This window comes from Micromys minutus (genome assembly GCF_963924665.1).
Source record: "Micromys minutus genome assembly, chromosome: 1".
Taxonomy (NCBI): Eukaryota; Metazoa; Chordata; class Mammalia; order Rodentia; family Muridae; genus Micromys; species Micromys minutus.
This window is the reverse complement of record NC_137969.1, coordinates 54,076,116-54,096,704: the sequence shown is the minus strand read 5'-3', so window position 1 is coordinate 54,096,704 and position 20,589 is coordinate 54,076,116. Positions and strand designations below refer to the sequence as shown.

The 20,589-nt window shown below is 44.1% G+C and overlaps 1 long non-coding RNA gene across 2 annotated transcripts; it reads left to right on the top strand.

Annotated features, from left to right (window-relative positions):
* Positions 1-238: 238 nt before the first annotated feature.
* Positions 239-4,255, top strand: LOC308427104. 2 transcript variants are annotated; one of them, XR_013975235.1, is made up of 4 exons: positions 239-867; positions 1,388-1,454; positions 2,073-2,253; positions 3,764-4,255. It is a non-coding gene; the product is annotated as an uncharacterized lncRNA (long non-coding RNA). The 2 variants fall into 2 exon arrangements; XR_013975236.1 differs by having other exon boundaries at positions 2,073-4,255.
* Positions 4,256-20,589: the final 16,334 nt, after the last annotated feature.

Here is a 20,589-nt window from a genome sequence, read left to right as displayed (position 1 = left end):
GATTCCCCCTGACACTCCATGCTTAGCACTGGGCAAGTGTTTGGTGAGCACCCTTGGCTGTGAAGTCAAGTGCTAATATGTCCGAGCTTTATTTATCCTCACTGATATGCTCTGGGAGCCTCCTCTGCCAAAAAAGCCAATGATGTAAAGGTCCTACAATTAGACCTCCACATTACACCACAAGGCACTCGGTGTCCCCACTAGTCACCAGTCTTGCTGCCGCCTAAACTCAGCTGGTGAGGATGTGAAGTTCACTCTATTTTTATTCCCAGCAGAGGAAAATCCAGCTTCACTGGAGCCAGTTGCAGGTTTGTCATTCAGCAACTCAAGTGTTAGATCTGTCCTCCTCCCCCTTACTTTGTATGTAGCATGTTGGAAGTTAAAGGCTAATGTGGAGAAGTCTGTTTGTAAAGTCAGGCAGAAGCAGTATGCATTGTCGGGATGGGGAATGTGGTCTCCTCTCACTGCCGAGGACTTCTGATGTCAGGAATCACAGTCTAAAAATGTCTGTCTGCTGCTTCACCTTCACAAAATGGCCAAGTTTTTACATCACATTATTTCACCATTTTAAACATGAATTAAGTTCATAGAGGGGATATAACTTGGCCAGTGTCCTAGTAGTGGTGCCAAATAAAACGTACAGAGGCTATTCACTTTGCCTAAATACTTGCACAGTAGACCAAAAACAAATTAGAGTCACTTGTGCTAAAGGAGGAGGAAGGAGAGGAAGAGAGAGAGAGAGAGAGAGAGAGAGAGAGAGAGAGAGAGAGAGAGAGAGAGAGAGAGAAGAGAAGAGAAGAGAAGAGAAGAGAAGAGAAGAGAAGAGAAGAGAAGAGAAGAGAAGAGAGAGACTGAATGAATAGCGGGGTAAGTGAGCAAATCCTCAGACTGGCCAGTCTCCCCTTAGCATCATTAAGTGACTTTCAATGACCATTGAGGGTCCTCAGTCAATCATCTTCCTTACTACCTTAGTCTGTCTCTGTCTCCCTTGGTGTGCATGTGCACATGTGCATGCCTGTGTACATGTGTTTGTTTCTGTGCACAAGCAGAAACTGAAGAAGACATCAGACCGTTGGAGTGTTGTTACTGGCATTTGCAGGACAGCCAGCTTGCTATGTAAGTGCTGGGATCTGAACTTGGGTCCTCATGAGTGCACGGCAAGTGCTCTTAACCACTGAGCCACTTCTGCACTGCTGTCACCCCTGCCTCCCACTGCCATATCTTTAGTCAAAGAGAAAAAGTGGACAAGGATTGGAGACAGTGGCAACCACAGGACAGAGAAAGATTATGGTCTGCTTTTGTTTGATTGCGTACTGTGTTGGTTAGTTGTTTTGTTTTGTTTTTTAATTTTTGTTGCTGTTTTGTTTTTTCGTCAACTTAACACCAGATAAAGTCATCCGTGAAGAGGGACCCTCAGTTGAGGAATCAGCTCCATCAGAGTGGACTGTAGGCAAGTAAGTGGGACTTTTTCTTGATTAATGACTGGTGGAGGAGGGCCCGTTCACTGCAGACAGTTCCACCCCTAGGCATGTCATCCTGAGATGTATGAAAAGGCAAACCATGAAAAACAAACCGATAACCACACTCCTCCCTGGCTTCTGGTTCCTGCCTTGAGTCTCTGTTCTGGCTCTTGGTACTGGACTATAAAGTGCAAGCTGAAATTACTCCTACCCCATATTGTTCCCAGCCATGATGTTTTATCGCAGCATGTGCTAACAAGAAACTCAGTAATTTTGGAAGAAGGGCTTGAACTCATGGAGGTGAGCCTTGCTTCACTCAGCCCACATCAGTACTCTAAAGACTGAGTCACTCCAGTGGTGCCTAGAACAACACACTCCATGCCAGATATCTCTCCCCTTGAGATTCTTGAGACAAAGGGTTGTGTGATTTAAATTGCTCAACCCCACAGCTTTCTGTAAAATTTGCAGTCCAGTGCAACCTGCCTTCACCCTATATCCCTTCATTTCCAACTCTAAACCTTGTGGTCCTGAGCTAGGGAGCATCAATAGCAGTCGGAGCTATTAGTAACCGGGGATCTATGGGGATTCCGACAACCTAGTGGGTCCCTACAGGGCAAGAAAAGAACAGTTGAAACATATCCAGGGACAGCCTCCAACCAAACAGGAGGAAGTGAGGGACCAACAGACTATGGATGGCGTTACAGCAGCCTGGGAGACACCTGATGACTTGAGCACAACTACAACCACTCAAATACAGACGTTCAAACAGAAACCATGACGGAAAAGATTCAAGGTAACAATTACATCAACACAGCAAGGGAAACCAGGCCAGTGAAAGCAAAAGAGGAAGGGGGATGGTGACAGAGCTGGAGAATATGCCGCTGGCACAGCAGTGAAGTTCACAAGAATAATTCAGAAGAGATGGAAAAGAGATAACCAGGCAAGGAAGGGGAGAACACTCCTCTGAGTTAAGGCTACTAAGGAGAACCAAGAAGTTTCCTCAATGATAGTGGGCAGCACCCCCATCCCTGCATTCAGGCCCAATCTGATCGCAATGATGGGGACAGCTGCCAAGCCACAACTGCTAAGAATCTGGTGGCTCCTGATTCACTATCACTGCCTCAAGATCCTAAAGGGTCTTTTCCATCTTAGTTTTGCTACTTTTTAACAAAGTCTGTGGCCCAAGTGGGGAAGATCCTGTCAAAGCTGTGCCTTTTTTTCTTCTTCTTTAGTTCTAATCTGAAAATGGCCACAGAAGTGGCTTCCAAAGGGCTGACACCAGCTGTGTGGCCGACAGAAAAGATTTAAGGTCAGGAAAGTCTCTCAGGAGCTTCTTCAATGACAGGAGCTGTCTTCTAGAATTCTGAGGGGGAGGAGCGGTACCAGCGAGTGTAAAGGGCAGACTGACTCAGCTCAGATGACAAAGGTTGAGCCAACAGTCTGCAGCACCAGGCAATGGCACCCAGGTGGCTAGACAGGCTAGTCCTGGCACAGTGTCCCTTACCCCATAGCTTGCTCAACTCTAGAGTGATACCCCATGAGGAAGATCCCTGGGCTTCTTTGTCAGGATCCATATGGGACAAGCTAATAACCAGCAGGTGATCTTCCTGAGATGGCCTGCCTCAGATTACCATATGATCTGTGTCAGGTTCGCTCTTATCAAGCAAGGCCATAGGAGAATTCATTTTAGGAAAGATTATTGCTATTAATATGCTTTTCTTGTTATTATTGAACATATATAATAATCACTAAGTAATATTCTCTGCAGATCTATAAAGGTGGACTCTCTTGTAGTGATGCTATCTAGACAAATAGATAACTTCTTAAGTCTTAATGATGATCCTATAAGAATTCCTAAAATTATATCGGTGATTATTAAGCTCTTTTATAGTGGAACTGCTATTGAGTCCTTTTCTGATAGTCAAAACTGCAATGAGAACTCTTCCAGTCTCCCATGTGTCACCAGTTACTTGCTCTTAGATGGTAACCAGACTTTCTCTTACTCAGAGCACATTCCAAGAGGTTGTAAAACTATCAACCAAAGGTCATATAAAGAGAACTAATGATTTATTATAAGTACTAGGAAGAAGATAAAATATTAATTGGGTTTATCTATACAAAACTTCACTAATAACAGTTTGAAACCTTCAGTGAAGCTGTGGAGGCATAGGTGCCAGATAATTAGCCCTAATGGATCTGCATGTAAACATTCTCTGTTGTAAACTTCTATTTCAATTTATGATTTGATTTTCTGGTGTGAACTTGTGATGAGCTCTTTAACATGTCATCATGTATTCTGAAAGATGTTTAGGTGCTGAAGACAGAGAGAAGAGTCAGAACTGAGCTGTGAGAGGAAACTGCGTGGAGAAGTTTTTAGACAGAACGCTTTTTAGACTGAACTGGACTCAGTAACTTAGAAGTATAGACATAGCTTTGGGAGAAAAGGCACTGAGAGTAAGAACATGGCTGTGACTTCAGAGCAGAAGAGAGCAGGGTTACAAGCAGAGTGCAGAGTGGAATAGCTTAGAGACTATGGGTAACATAAAAACTAAGAGAACGATGTGAAAAATGCAGAGGGAAAGGGGAAAAAAGAAGCTGCAGAGAGCAAAAGGAGCAGGCAGGCTTCTTCTTACCATGGGACAGAACAGGTCCTTTCTTAATAACAAGGCTTAGTCTTATTAAAAGGAACAAAGTTTTCTTCATACAAACTTGGGTTTAATTCATTTAGCATTAAAAGGGTAGAATCTTTTCCTTTCTCCATGCAATAAAGATTGGAGCTCATTTTTCATCCAGAATGAGTGAGTTCTTTCTGCACCTGTGCTTGCTCTTTTGTTCCATATGCACAGGTAAGTATGGATGTGTGTGTGTGTGTGTGTGTGTGTGTGTGTGTGTGTAAGTATGTGATTGTGAGAATGCATGCAAGCTGGGCCCAACTTGTTTGAATGGAAATGCATAAATGCACATTTGTGAATCTGTATATGAATTTATGTGTTTATGCATATTTTACCTATGTAAAAGTTTTTCCTTCTGTAAGCACTATTCTCTTCTCCTGGTCCAATAGAAGTTTATTGCTGCAACCTTCTCCCTAGACTGACAAGCAAGAGGCAACTTGACAAAAGGGAAAAAACTCTAGCAATTATTCTTTTGCTTTATCTCTTGCTGTTTAAGATGAGGTGCTAAGTGCGAGAGACTGCAGTTTCTGGCCTCAGAGGAACACAAAAGGCAGGTCAGCTACAGTAGCAAAGTAATTTAGATGTAGATAAGTAAATCAGCTATAGTTGCTTAGTAACTTAGACGTAGATGAACTTTTTGTTATTATACAGCAGCCCTAAGTATCTCGGAAGACCAAGTCTTACCTTCTGAAGTTGCTCTTCCCCTCTGTTACGACAAGAACTGACAAGAAAGAAGAGCCCCTCCAAGGCTGACTCCCACCACTCTTGTAATGTGGACCCTGAGAGAGAGAGAGAGAGAGAGAGAGAGAGAGAGAGAGAGAGAGAGAGAGAGAGAGAGAGAGAGAGAGAGAGGAGAGGGAGAGGGAGAGGGAGGGAGAAAGCTGAGAGATGAACACACCAAAAACCAACAAACAAACAAACAAACAAAAACACAACAAAAAAACAAAAACAAAACAAAACAAAACAAAACAAAAAACCCTGAAAAACACTAATCCAGGAACTGAGCAGACGAATGAAGAGACACGTGGATGGATCCTCATTACTATTGATTTAGGGCTCAGGGTGAAAGCTGACCACACACTGAGAGCATTAGTCAGAGTGGGACCGTAGGGACTAAGGCTCCTTGAGGCAGACTGAGGAGCTGTGATGTCATCCCAGTCAGCCTCTCTTAGTCAGTGGTGTCTCTCAGTTGTTGTGATTTCTCATGGAGAAGGGGAAGGAAGAGAGAGGATGGAAGGGAAAGTGAGGAGACAGGGGCAAGACAGTGAAGACATAGGAGGAAGGAAGGACAGCAGGAAGAGTGAAGAAGAGGGAGGAGGTGACAGGAGAAGGGAGGAGCCAGAATGGTGAAGAGGAAGGAGGGAGAGGACGAGTCTTCACCTGGCTGAACTTGGGTGGAATCCTTCCATCTGTCTGTCCCTCTGTCTGGGGTGAGTAGATGGATTTTTTTTTTTTGTCTCCACAATAAAAGTCATATAACACATATGCACTCAGTGTCCCTTCCAGGCTGTTTATTTTACCTTCCCAAGTCTTAGACACCCACACTCCCATTCCTCCATGGTCCAGGTCTGAGAACAAGCTTCTCATCTTCCCTGGGACTCCCTCTTGTGGGCTTACGTGATTTGGAGTTGCCATTTATCGCTACTTGTCACCAAAATACCAACTTGCACACACAATGCTCAAGGCTCCCTGTTAGGGAATTGGCCTTCTTCCTTCTCTGCTAGTTGGATTTTAGTTATTCATTTAATGGAGGAAATAGATAGTATGGTCCCTCCTCACTGACATACAGAAGCCCTGATGTCCAATAACTCACAGTGTGCCGTTGTTTGTAGTTAGGGACTTTGGGAAGGTAACTAAGCTTAGATGAAGCCAGAAGGGTAGGGTTTAATCCAACTTGCTAATGCCATTATAACAAATTAAGTCTGAGCATGGAAACACCTAGATAGTCCTCACAGAGACAATGTGGGTACAGTGATAAGCCCCCACCAGGCAAAAACAAAATACTCAGAGAAACCAGTCCAGCAATATCTGTGTCACTTAATTAAACTTCAGGTCTAAACCCATTGGATAATTTGATTCCTTCGACATTTCTGGAGGACACATACCTCACATCTACTTGGGTAAACATGAACACTGGTTCTACAAGAGATGTCTCCAGCATCATATGTCCCCTTTCCCCAGACTCACTCTCCTCAACATACGCAGACTATCACAGTAGACGTGTATCAGATCAGGACTCTCAGGAGAGTATGCATGCAGCACTGGATGAAGATTTAATAGAAGAATGGAAGACAAACTGCTGGGAGGAAGATGTCCATCTCGGCAGCCAAATGCTTGGCTAGAACTTGGAATTTAAATGTAAAGGAATGAAAGACATAATTTAGTAGCAACTAAGATCTTTGGCTTTGGTAACCAAGTCTGTGTTCATGGATTTTTCTCTCTGTGTTTGCACTAGTCCCAACCTATTCCTCTGAAACTTGGGCTACCATTCATTCACTCACCCACTCATTCATTCATTCTCTAGATATTGTGGTTGAATCATTTGCATATACTAAGTGATATCTGAGGTACAGCATTATGAAGAGTGACAGGCTTCAGAATAGCAACCAGCTAAGTTCTTGCTGTGTCTGTCTTCACTAACCAAATCTCCTCTATTTGGTTAGCTATTTCCTTATCAATGATAATAACTAATATTTATTAAGATGTTAACATGTGCATTTCAAATACTTGTGTTTCACCCTTATGGTACTGGAAACATTGGCTTTATTATCCCTATTATTCTAATTTCACAGCCAAGAAAGTTGAAGCCAAGGTAGGTTACAGCCGAAGGATGTCAGATGTCTTTCTTAAGGTCCTAGTCAATAGCGGCCACACCAGAATTTGAGAGCAGTGATGCTTGACTCAGAGTTGAAACTCTTAGTTACTATTTCATAGTCTTTCTGAAATCATACAAGAGGCTCTGATTTGAGAAAAATGAGGTATTTTTCTGAATAACAGTAAATCTTCATATTAAAAATGCTAATCAAAGGTATATGTATACACAGTGGTCAAATTTGACTTCTATGAAGGAGTTCAATGGTTTTCAGAGTCTTACTTTAAAAAAAAAACAGTGCTATGTTTAGTTTTTAACAGTCAACTCGAAACAACCTAGAATAACCTGGAAAGAGAGTCTTAATTAAGGAATTGTCTAGGCCATGTTGGCCTATGGTCATGCTTATGAGGGACTATGCTAATTATTAATTGATTTGGGAAAACCCAGCCCATATGAGTAGCACCATATCCTAGGGCATCCTAAACTGTTAGAAAGAGCAAGCAAGTAAGTTGAGCTGCATGCATTTATTGCTTTCTGTTACTGACTATGGGTATGATGTGACTTGAACTCTATGCTTTGATGAACTGTAACCTGGAAGTAAAAACAAAACAACCCCCTTTCCCCTTTTTACTTTTTCACAGCATTTTATTACATAAATATAAACAAAACTCAGACAAATGCTTTGCCCACTTTTATCCACTTCTATTTTTATCTTAAATTAAAATGTCCAGCTCTTTGTGATATATTCATTATTGCTTTAGCTTTAGACACAATCAAATGAATTTTTACCATGAAGGCAAAATTCCTCCGTTTTTCACCAAATACAAACTACTTCCCACTCACCCAGCCATCCTCCCAGTTTTTTCACACCCCATATTTCGTATTTATAATATTTCATAGGAACATAATTTATCTGTCAATCATGTGTATTCACTGGGATTCTCTTTTGTTCAACTTTCTATTTTCCTGGAGTTGATAGTTGCCTTGTGTTTTTTTTTTTTAACTCTCTATACTCATTGCCCTTCCATCCTTCACCTTGCCCCATTTGTCCAGCTCTCCTTGTCCTGTCCAGTCTGGACTCTGTCAGAGCAGAAATCCCAGAGTGTTCTAAGATCATGGACACCCCCTTTCTTTAGTCTCAACTGAGAATCTTCTTGAGAAAGGTTCGTAGAAGAAAAATGTTGAGACCTTAACATGCAGATAGATATTTATTCTCATGTCTGTTTGGTAGTTTTTCTGGGAAGAGAATCCATGTTACAAGCATCTTTTTTTTTCTCTTCACAATTTTGGGTTATTGCAGCTAGACTCTTCTGCAACATTAAGCTGATTCTTGGTCCTTTAAAAGAAACTGGTTTTAATATTTGGATTATTAATAAGTTTTGGATCTTCTCTTAGTCTTATGAATTTATTGGGATGTGTCTGGTTTTCTTCTCCTGCTGTGAGATTCCCATGGCCTATTTATCAGGATGCATAACATTTTCCAGTTTAGGGCAGCATTTTTAGAAAGTTTTCTTGGTCTTTTTTTTTTTCAGATGTAGACTCCTTCTTGGAACAGTAGGCTAAGGTTTCTTAATTCCCCCCAGTGCAAACAAGTTTTTAAAAATTCATCTTGGGTTGAGGAGATGGCTCAGAGGGTAAAGTGTTTGCCAGACAAGCATAAGGACTTGAGTTTGAATTCCCAACACCCACATAAAGCCAGGTCTAATAGCACATATGTGTATCAGCAGCACTTCCACAGCAAGGTGGGAGGTGGAGACAGGAGAATCCATGGAACTTATAAGCCCAGTATACACTGAGCAGAGTAATAAAGCACCTCACCTCAAACAAGATTGAAACCCAGGAATGTCCTCTGACCTTTGCACATATGAGGTGATGTGTGCATGCACACACATGCACACACACACATGCACACACATGCATACACACATGCACACACAAGTACAAACAGGCACACAGGCACACATGCACTCCTTTCCAGTGCTTTGACAACCTTTGCAGCCAACCTTTCCAGTGTTTTGACAATATCACTGGCCCTAGTGCTTAATAATAATCAGGAATCCCAGTAGAACTAAGACAGCTTCTTGAAAGTACAAACCTTAGGGATCAAGTTCATAGCTGGACTGCTCATATTTCTCAGTAAGAGCACAAGATTCTCAGAGTGCCGAGTGGCTCTCCCTGGTAGCGACCCTTTCCCACCCAAGGGCTCAGTCTCACTGGACATCCTATTAATATGAATACTCTCCGGTCTCCATGGCTTTTCCTTCAGTGACTCATCCATAGCAAGCTCAACATTATCTCTCCCTACAGCAAGGCTGAACTTTCCATGATGTGGGCAGAGACGGCCAAGGAAGGAGGTGAGCGATGTGTTCGTCCAGATTCCTGCTGAGTCGATGAAAGCTTGTCCTGTCTGACCTGCCCTTAAAAAGATCTGCCTGTGAGGCACATGCTGATGACTAGGGGAGATGGGGCTCAGAGGACAATGGGAAAAAATGTGCAGACCTGCAGGGGAAACCCAGGGGATGAAGGACAAATGTGGCAATTGTGGAATATAAGGTTGAACCCTTTGGAGTTTTTTTTTTTTTTGGGGGGGGGGTGGTGTTACTTACCTCCTGACACAGAATTAAGATGGAAAGATTTATGGTTATAGAGCAGAGAAACAGTCGGGCCATATTGTTTACTGAAGACAAACGTAAATAGAATATAACCATCCTCATCCACACTTGCTCACTCAATTTAAAAATTTGCGAGAAATAAACCGTCTGGGTGGAACTGGGTGGGGTGTCTCTGGAAAGTTCCAAGACCTGGTCATATTTTCTACAAATGAGCACCAGAAGCTGTTATGAAAATTATTCTTTAATGACGACCCGTGACCCTCTCACTCACTCCCCACGGGTAACCTTCACCAGCTACTGATACCTGGGGCCTTCAGTGTGATGTGGACTTGGCTCATTTCTAAGCCTTAAAAGCATCAAATGAAGATCAAGCCCAACCTTTCTCTAAAAGATTACTCAGTCATGGGCCACCTCAAAAGCCAATGGGAATATGTTAGTTCTGAGGTAGCAGCAATAAGGTCCTCCGAACCAGCACTCTGCTGGGTTTTCTTGAGTCTGGGTCTCCATATGCAGCTCTTTGCTCTCCTCTTCACAAACATGGTCTGGCCAGCCTTGCTCCAACACCTCTGCCCAGCGGGGGAGGCCTCAACAGGTTTCTGTAGGCTGAGAAACTTGGATTGATGTTTCGTGGTCTGTTCACTTACTTTGGACCTCAATATGTACAGATAGTTTGGGAACCATCAACCCTGTAAGTAACTGAATTGTCATATGTGACCCATGGATAGAGGAAGAGAAGTTAATGGAAGCTGCATATGGGGCAAATGCATGTTAGCCCAGCACTTGACAGGTGGGAGCAGGAAGATGAGTTTAGATTATTCTAGGATATATGAAACCCTGTCTCGAATCTAACCAACCAACCAACCAAACAAACAAACAGGTGTGTGTGTGTGTGTGTGTGTGTGTGTGTGATATAAAACCCTGTCTCAAAACCAACCAATCAGCCAACCAACCAACCAAGTGTGTATGTGTGTGTGTGTGTGTGTGTGTGTGTGTGTGTGTGTATTATATGAAACCTGTTTCAAAACCAACCAACCAACCAATTAACCACCAACCATGTGTGTGTGTGTGTGTGTGTGTGTGTGATATGAAACCCTGTTTCAAAACCAACCAACCAACCAACCAAACAACCAACCAAACAGGTGTGTATGTGTGTGTGTGTGTGTGTGTGTGTGTATTATATGAAACCTGTTTCAAAACCAACTAACCAACCAACCAACCAACCAACTAACCAACTAACCAATCAACCAACCAGGTGTGTGTGTGTGTGTGTGTGTATGTGTGTATATGTGTGTTATATGAAACCCTGTTTCAAAACCAACCAACCAACCAACCAACCAACTAACCAATCAACCAACCAGGTGTGTGTGTGTGTGTGTGTGTGTGTGTTATATGAAACCCTGTTTCAAAACCAACCAACCAACCAACCAACCAATCAACTAACCAACAACCAATCAACCAACCAACCAATCAACTAACCAACAACCAATCAACCAACCAGCTGTGTGTGTGTGTGTGTGTGTGTGTGTGTGTGTGTGTGTGTGTGCATATCTGTGCGTGTGTTATATGTGTATGTCTGTCTCTATCACTATTTATCTCAACTACCTTGAGACAGAGGAGATGAACTCTCCCACTGAACTTCAAGCTCTCCATTTTGCTAGGTTAGCCAGCCAGTGAGTCTCCTGTCTCCATCCTGCGATGCTAGGCTCACAGGCACACACAGCAGTGCCTGGCATTTTTGCATATGTGCCAGGGACTTAAACTCAGGTCATCATGCTGGAAGAGCAGACTGTGTTACCTACTGAACCAGCTTTTAAAGAGATTGTGATAAAATAAGTAAGCAGGGGAGCTGACCCAACCGAACCATTTCAGCAGATTGTCACAGATGTTCCATTTCTGCTATGGATTAAGATCTTGCAGGGTGTGATGAGGCGTCTACCCCTAGAGCCAGGAAGCTGCTAGCCAAGGTGATATTGAAGGTGCACTCCAGGATGCTTTCCTTCACCCATACCATCTCTGTAGTCACTTTTGGACTTTGGGTCCCTCCTAGCAGACATAAAATCCCAGAGGACCAGTGAGTGGCTGTGAGGACTTGCCTGTTTTACTTGTGGGGAGTCCTGTCCTTGGTACCCATTTGCATGGAAAGTGTGGATTTCTCTTCTCTTCTTCTGGTCTCCATTCATGCAGCGTGATAGACTCAGTAAAGCTCATCAGCAGCACAGTGCATTGAGTTTTTTCACTGGGGTTGCCTTTCTAGAAGACACTGAACATTCAAGAAGTAAATTCTCCTAAGGGCAGAGAGGGGGGTCAGGGGGGTCTTATTACATCCAGTGCCTGACCCCTAGCCTAGCGCATAGTTGATACCTGATAAATTCTGCTCAGTAGCACCCCTCCCGGTTCTCAAAAATGTTAGGTTCTGCTTTGGAGCTTGGCACAGCTGGCATTGGAGGAGGCTCTGCATGCAATGCGTGTGAATTTCGTTAACACCCGAAGTCCTCCCGCAGTCTTGTATAAAATCAAATGAGAAGGGCAGACTTTCTTCCTGCAAACAGACAGAGATGCTTGCTGGCTCGTCCCCACGCCTTAGGTCAGTGTCAGGCTTTCTGGTGAATGCTCCAGGAAGGGGAGAGTTGAGTTCCTTATGGTCTGACCTTTCAGGGACTCTGGACTCATCACATTACACTGTTACAGCCCAAACACAGAGCAATTCTCAGACAGGCAAGGAGCCCTGGTTTCTCTGGTTCCCATATGCCTATCTTCTTTCAAAGTTAAAAAAAATAAGCAAAATAAATGACTGCTGTTTGAATCTAAGGTGTCCCCCAAAGGGCTCATCTTCAGCATAGTGTTTCTGGGGAAGAGTAGAGCCCTTAAGAGGTGGGCTCTAACCCATAAGTCATTGTGGGAGCCCTTGAAGGGATTTGAGGGGTCTCAGTCCTTTCCTGTCTTTATTTTCTGGCTGCTGTGGGGTGAGCAGCTTGCTCCATCACATGTGGCCTCTAGGTGCAGGTTTATGACAGGCCATAAGTAAGGGGACCAACTAACCCTGGACTGGAACCTCTAAAACCATGAGCCCGCTGGATGTGGTAATTCACACCTATAGTCCTAGACCTGGGAGCTGAGAAAGCAGGATTGCTACAAGTTCAAGGCCTGCTTGACTTATATCGTGAGTTCTGAAGAGCAAGGAATAGCCTTGGAATTTAGAGTGAGATCTTGTCTCATATAAATAAATAGTAAAGTAAAATAAAATAAAATAAAAGCTAACAAAACCCCCAAAACAACCAACAAACAAAAACAGAATTAGCAGTAGCAACCGAACAACACAAACCAAAACTGAGTATGTTGGTTATTTTTATAACATTGACATAAGGTAGGTTACTGGAAGAGGGAACCTTGCCTGAGAGTTACCTGTGGACCACTCTGTGGAACATTTTCTTTATTGATGACTGATGTGGGATGGCCCAGCCCACTGTGAGCGGTGTCACCCCTAGGCAGTAGTTCTGGGTTGTATAAGAAAACAAGCTGTGCAAGCCAAGGAGAATATGTCAGTAGAAAGTACTCCATTGTTTCTGCCTCTGCTCCTGCTTGAGTTCCTGTCCTGACTTCTGTCAGCAACAGACTGTGATGGAGACACAAAAGCCAAATAAACCCTTTCTTTTCTAAATTGCTTTTGGTCACAGGTGTTGATCATAGCAAAAAAAAAAAAAAAAAAAAAAAAAAAAAAGGACTGGGCTGTTGCTGTGACAGACCTGACCGTGTTATTTGGGGGAGGATTGTGGGGCTGTTTCTGTTTGGGATTTGAGCACTCAACCACTTACATGATGCTTTCTTTGATTTAAGAATCTATGGATTCTAGTTAGCCACAGCTGCAACTTGGCCCAATCTAGAGTCATCTGAGAAGAAGAGGGAATTGCAACTGAAGAATTGTATATTTCATATATTACTATGTAATAAATTTTGTGAGCTATAATAGTATTTTATAAAATAAATAAATTAATAAAAAAGACAAAAAAGAATTTTATATATCAAATTGGCCTGTGAATGTGTTTGTGTAGCATTTTCTTGATTGCTTATTGTTGTAGAAGGGTCAATCCCACTGTGGGGGTACCATTCCTATGCTCCTGTGCCAGAGCTGTAAGAACGGTAACAATGTAAGCCAGTAGGTCCATTGTAAGGACCAGGCAAGATTTCAAAACAGACATTAAGGCAGCAGCTTGAGGAGTAGAACACAAGTACCATAAACAAGGTCAGGTCATAAGACCAGCTCTAAGAACAGACCATAGCATTCAGAACAAGATAATAAAACTCCCTCTTTTAGCCTGGGGATAGCCACAGAAATGGGGAAATATGTTATCTCAGAATGGGCTATCTGTGCTAGGAAGCCCTATTCATCCCATGGATGAATGTTCATGACACAGGAGTACAGACCACTGAAATTTTAGATTACCTAATCCTTCTAGAGAGTTCTCCCCGTTGCCTATAAGAAGGCCTGCGTGCCTGGGGTTGCCACTTTAGAGACTGGTTATCCCTTGGATGCTGGTTGCTTCTGCAGAATAAATACTCTTTGATTTCACATACTATCTGAGTCTGGGGTCATCCTTCAGCCATTTTTTTTGGACTCTTACACAAGTAAGCATAGTTCTTCCATTGTCTCTGCTACACTTCTTGCCTTCAGGTTCCTGCATGACTTTCCCCAAAGAAGGGTTGTGACTTGGAAGTGCAAAATGAAAAACCCTTTTCTCCCCAAGTTGCTTCTGATCACGATGTTTATTAAAGCAACAGAAAGGACCTGAGCAGGAGTTGTGCTTAATCCCTCTTACGAGGGAAAGTTATCCAGAATCTTCTTGTATAAAGTCAACAGAGACCAACCTCTTTGTCCGCTGCTACATCCTTTGCTGTCACCTGTGCGGCTTCAGGCTTAGTCTCAGGAGAGACCACTGGGGACCAGGCTGGGGAGGTCTGGCTAGATGCAGAAGGGGTAATAGCTTGGTGGAAGGCAGGGAGGGTGCCTTGTCTTCTGGTGTAATATGGAAGTAGTGACAGAGAGTTACAAGCAGAGAGGGCCTCTACCTAGAAACAGCCTTTCAGGATTACCAGTGACTTTAAAGGACTGGTACTTAGGTAAACGCATTTTCTACTTTGCACTTGAGAACAGCACACTGGAGGGGCGGGGCAACTGCTGTGGATCCCTCCTTCTTCAGTCACCCTCTGCCATCTGCCGGCCACAGCCGGAAGTGCTCCTGAATCACTTCAGGTGGTTGCTGTCGGGTGGGTGTTTGGTTTTGTGAGTATAGGGTCTCACCGTGTGGTCCCGAGTGGCTCATCTTCTTCCTCATCTAGGGGTTTACAGGAGTGGGCTGTCATGCCAAGCTCAGAGAGGACGCCTTATTATTGTTATTTCTGAGCTCGAAACGTGGCTTCTGAGAAAAATTGTGTCACGATTCACTAGACTCCACAATGTATTTTCCCTCAAAATTCACAGTTCTGAGGAGACTTGAATATCTGAGCGGCCCATTCGCCATTTTTATCCCTTTGTGGGAGAGGTGACGTTTGAACTCTGACTCTGTGAGCTCTTAATTCTGGTTTAACAGTTGTTTACTGTGTGCATGTGCAGTTGGAGAAGATCTCTCAGGAGGTAGCTCTCTTTTTACCATGTGGGACTGAACTTGGGTTGGCAGGGTTCATGACATGTGACTTTACATGCTGACCCATCCCACTCGTCCTCCATAACCTCTTTATGACACTGGTCAGGACATGTCACCTCTTGGTCCTCCATCTCCTCTTGTGGGAGATGCTAGACCTTGCTCCTCTAGTAATTTGACTCAGATGACAAAAGCTTACAGGTGCACAACGTGTAAGGGCTTTCACCCCCATCTGTTCTCAGTAAATTTCATGCTCCATGCTCTTGGGTCTTCCTAAGAGTTTAGGCAGCCTTTAGACTATGGGACCCAAGCATCCCGAGAATTACTTATTTATATATGCCTCTGCCTGCTGTCTGTGGCACATTTTAAGACCATGGTCGATTCAAACAGTGGCAGGCCATGCTCTCAAATCTTTCTTATTCCCTTCTGCGACAGTGATACATATTCCCTGTGACCACCTATCTGGAGTGTGACTGCTCACTTCTATCTGGAACTATGAGCCTGAATTGCCTGGGTCCCTGAGGGTCAGGACTTGTCTATTGTATCATTGTGCCTCATCCTAGGTTATTTAGCATCTACTCAATAAATACTTGTTGAAGGAATCACTATCATTAGATTCTTTGGGAATCCTGGATCGGCTGGAGCAGATGTGAACTGTGGTCATTCTGTACTGGACTTAGGTGACAGCGGAGGGATTGAGAGAAGGATTCCAGGCTGGGGAAGATAGATCTACATGCAGAATGAAGAAATGACAGAGAGCAAGGCTCACCCTGAGCTCAGATACAACCACATACTGAAGATTCACTGCACTAATACTCAGACAAGGTCCACCTTTGGAGCTGATCCTCTGCCCCCATCCTACTCCGCAAGGGATAGCTTCAATGGGGAGGTCACTCTTTTCATTTTGCTGTCCTGTTTCTGACAGTCCCATTAGCCCTAAAATGATCAATAAACTCGAAATAGATGTCAAATATTTGTTCCCCAAATTAGCTCTTAATTCTTTATCAAAGACTTTTAAATTTTAATTATTTTTAAATTTATGAGTATGAGGGTTTTGTCTGAATATATGTCTGTCCACTGTGCCTATTTCTGGCATCTGCAGAAAGCCTAGAAGAGGGAATCAGATCCTTTGAACCTAGAGTTGTAGATGGTCGTGAGCCCCCATTTTGGTGCTGAGACTCCAACCTGGGTCCTCTGGAAGGGCAGCCAATGTCCTTAACCATGGAGCCATCTCTCTGGCTATATGTTTGTTTTTAATTATGTGTATGTGTATGCGTGTGTGCATGCACACATCTATGGTGCCTCAGGAGGTCTCTGGGAGCTGGAGTTATAGCCAATTGTGAGCCACCTGATGAAGGTGCTGGGAACTGAACTCTGGCCTTCTGCAAGATTAGCAAGTGCTTTTATTTGCTGAGCCATCTCTCCAGCCCTCTATCTTGACTTCTTGACAGGCCACAGAATACCATGAGAACAGCCCTGTTACATTTTGTTAGGTACTGAGTACACAAGTAAATTCTCCATCTCTTCTCTGTACTTTACTTCAAGGACTTTGGTCTTTCTTGATGATGTCCAAGAAATATCAACAAAGGTTTATTGAACATTATGTAGCCTCCTGGTGCTAGAACCCTCTCCTGAATCCTGGGGCCTACAAAACCATGAGGTACTTGAGAGTAGGAAGTGTATCTCATCCCATGTTCTTTTTCATGGCTGGGGTTTTGTGCGTGCTAGCCCAGGCTCCACCACTGAGCTACAACCCGTCCCTTCTAACCTTTAAACTCCTTGTGTGATACACAGAACTGGTGGTGGCAGTTCTGGTGACATAAGTGACAGATAATATTAAGTGTCGTTTATTGGGCACTCACAGTGTGGCAAAGTCATTGTTATAAATGCATTCCTTTACTCTCAGTGGCCTCTGTGGCAGGTCCCTTTAAGTTTCCTTGAAGGAACACAGGGTCACATCAGAGGGTCTAAGTCATTGCCTAGAGCCACCTCTGGGAAATGGTGAACATGGGACTTAGACCCAGATCTTTCTGACCCCAGGAGCTGAGTTATGGTGATATCGTAGTCTGGTCCATGGTAGGTGCTTAACATCTGCCTGTGGAGCCAAATGGAGAAGATTGAATAGAATTTGGCAGGGTTGCTTCCCCTGCCAGTCCCACTGCGAGCTGACTTGCGAAGGCATTATTTGTTACAGAACATTATTTCCTCATTAGTTCCAGTGCTCCGAAGTAGACCACTAGTCCCTCGAGGTAGGCAACTTTCACGACATGCCTCACACGCATTTTTAACCCTTGTAATAGTTCTGAAAGGAATATGTGATTGCCCTCATTTCTCAGATGAGGGAACAAAGGCACAGGACGAGGGGCTTGCTGCCAGCGCAGGGCTTGTGCTGGGAGCTGACAGCTTCTATCTGTCCCTGACACACCCACTTTGCTCTGGCTTTTTCCAGGTCACAGACGACCTGGCCCCATGCCTCAGAGTTTCTGTCTCCCTTGTTTTTCCTCCCCAGACCTCTCTTCTAGCTAGTCTGACGAAAATCACAGAAGTCTCATAAAATGACAATCAGAGCTGGGCTGACTGGTCTAATCTGGTCCTCCATCTGCTCTCTTTTACTAGGACAGCTACAGAAAACCGTCAGTGGATGTCAGAGGCAACGGAAGCCGGGGTTCGTCCATGGAAAAGGCTGGACACAATCCTCCACTGCCTCTGCCTCATCCCTCTCTTCCCTGTGGCTGGCAAAGATGGGCCAGCCAGGAAGAACATAATTCACTTTTTCAGAAAAAGAAAAGATTTCCCTTGGGAAATCTGCAGGTCCGTGAGCCAGAGGAGGCTCTGGCTCGTCCCTCACTGTGTCTACTTTGCGAATGAGTTTCCTCGGAGCTCCTCAAGAAGCTGGATTCTGACTCCTCACCAGACCTACCGGTTTGTGCAGGACTAAAGCTCACCCTGCTGGGTCTTTATAATTATACACAGGGACCAGCTTGTAGACCAACTCACAGCATCCTATTTTATATTCATGACAAGTTGTGCTTCATACAATCCTGAGTGGTCTAGAATTCCACAAAACAAAGTAGATGGAATGAATGCTTCTGTCATACACACAAACCACCAACCAGGATTGGCAGAGGGCACCTGCTAGCAATTAAAATAACAGAAAAATTGTGAGGCTGTTTCAGAGTAGGGAGCCCTCTGTGCCTGGGATGGGGTTTTTTTTTGGGGGGGGGGAGGACCTTTGCTCTGAGTTTATTGAGGGAGGAACTTGGGAACCAGAGATCCTTGCTAATCTCCTTGAATCTAAGAATGTGGAGTGTGTCAAAGAACTCTGCTTAGAAATAGAGTTCACCATGCATGTGTGCATGCATGTGTGTTGTGTACTCTGTGTGTATGCATGTTCATGCCTGGTGGGCACACATATATCCATGTGCATGTAAAGGCCAGCACTTAATCTCAGGTGTCTTCTTCAGCTGCTTCTCACCTTGTAGGCTTGTCTGTTGTTTGTTTGTTTTGAGAGGGGGTCCCGGGGCTCCTCACAAGCCCTCGGGATCTGGGAATTACCTAGGCTAGGATTATAGGCACATCTCACCAGGCCTGGTTTTGCTGTTGTGTGTCCTGGGGCTCAAACTCAGTTCCACATGCTTGCGTGGCAAACGTTTTACTGAGACTCAGTCATCCTGCAGCCCCACTCCAGTTTACCTGAAGGTTTCCTTTCCACTGGGTGTTTAGTAAAGTCAGGAGAAGGATGGGTCAACACAGAACAGTGACATGTCCCTACCTGTGATAGGCTACCTGGAGTTCTTATGAGAGGTTGTTCAAAGCTGTCGCCAAACTATGACAAATCTCATTTGTTGAAGAGATGGATGTCTGTGTATCTCTATAGAAAGTGCTGTCTTCTTGGCCATTCTGCAGACAAGCTTCTCCCTCTGCCTCCATGTTTATACCTTCTGGGATCTCTGTAGGGAAAGCTGCTATCTGGTGAATAAAGATAAGCCGTGTGTATTCGAAGAGATTGGCAAGGGGAGGCTGTTCAAAATGAATAAATGTCTTTGTGCTCCTCAAGCCCTAAGGCAAGGACCATTTTTCTTTAGCCAGAGACAGAACAGCCAAACAGGGACCAAGCAGGTTAGAGGGTCACCTGATGCAACCCCATTTCACAAGGGTAACATTATGCTTGGTGCAGTGACCCTCTGATGGCAGGTTTCTTCACGGCAAGACTGATGCTCTTCCAGGAAGGTAAAATGCCAGGGTGTTGAGCATGACCCTTAGGGTAGAGAAGACAGCCTTGGTGTTAAGTTTATGTTGAATGGCATCACATTCCTGAATCTCTCCACCCTGTGCTCCATACTAAGGGAGACAGGGGTATTTTGGGTTCTCTGCTAAGGTTTGTTGGAAGGACTAGGGAAACAGTTCACTACTGAAGGGACAGACAAAAGGTGGGAGAGGCTGTGCCTACACGGTTCCTAATACCTAGTTCAAAACCCAATGTTGTCAGAAAACCAGATGTTTCCACATACACAGATATCTGTCCACAGGAAGACCTGCAACTACCTAATGGTAGGTGCCCACTTGTACGTGATAGTTCTGGAGAAATGGGTTTGTTCTACTGAGTTCACATTTGAGTGGGAAGAAATGATCTAAAGCCAAGACCAAGGTACTCAAGTTCCCCTCCCCCTCCCTAGCATACCCATCTCGAACTTCCTAAAGCATCAGGGTCCAGGGATTTCACCAGGTTCCAGGGATTTGTTTACTCATGAGCTCAGCTCATTTTGATTGTGCTGATTTGGTTTCCAGGAAATAAAAGCCATAGTGACAAAGAGACAAGGTGCTAGGAGAATAGTGACCTCTTCTGCTTGAACTTCCACACACACACACACACACACACACACACACACACACACACACACACATACACGAACATGGAACCTTACTTAATTCAGAGTTCTAATGGAGGGAGGAACAGGAAGCAGAGAAAGAAGAGACAGTTTCTAGGCTCCTGTGATGTTGCTAGGTTGACATTCTCTGCACTACAAAGAAACAGCGTGACTTTGACTCACCCAAAGTCACATCAGGATAAAAAGTGAGCCTGGGACCCTGCACTTCAGAGCTAATGTACCCTTCACATGTGTTTGCATGTGTTTTTCTTTCTATCCTGTCTTGTGAGCCTTATTGACAGACCACTGGATCAAAAGACATGACCATTACACCCAGCATGGGAAGGCTGACCAGTCTGCATCATTATATCTGTAATTTCTGCGGCCAGTATACTGCTGTTTGAATTGCCTCAAGGTGTCCAGCATGATGGCCTCCAAGTTTCAGAAGAAATAAAGTATTCTTCTTCCCATGGGTTTGGAGGAGGAGTCAGTTGTAAGGGATAGCATCAGAATGATCCATTGTACCGAG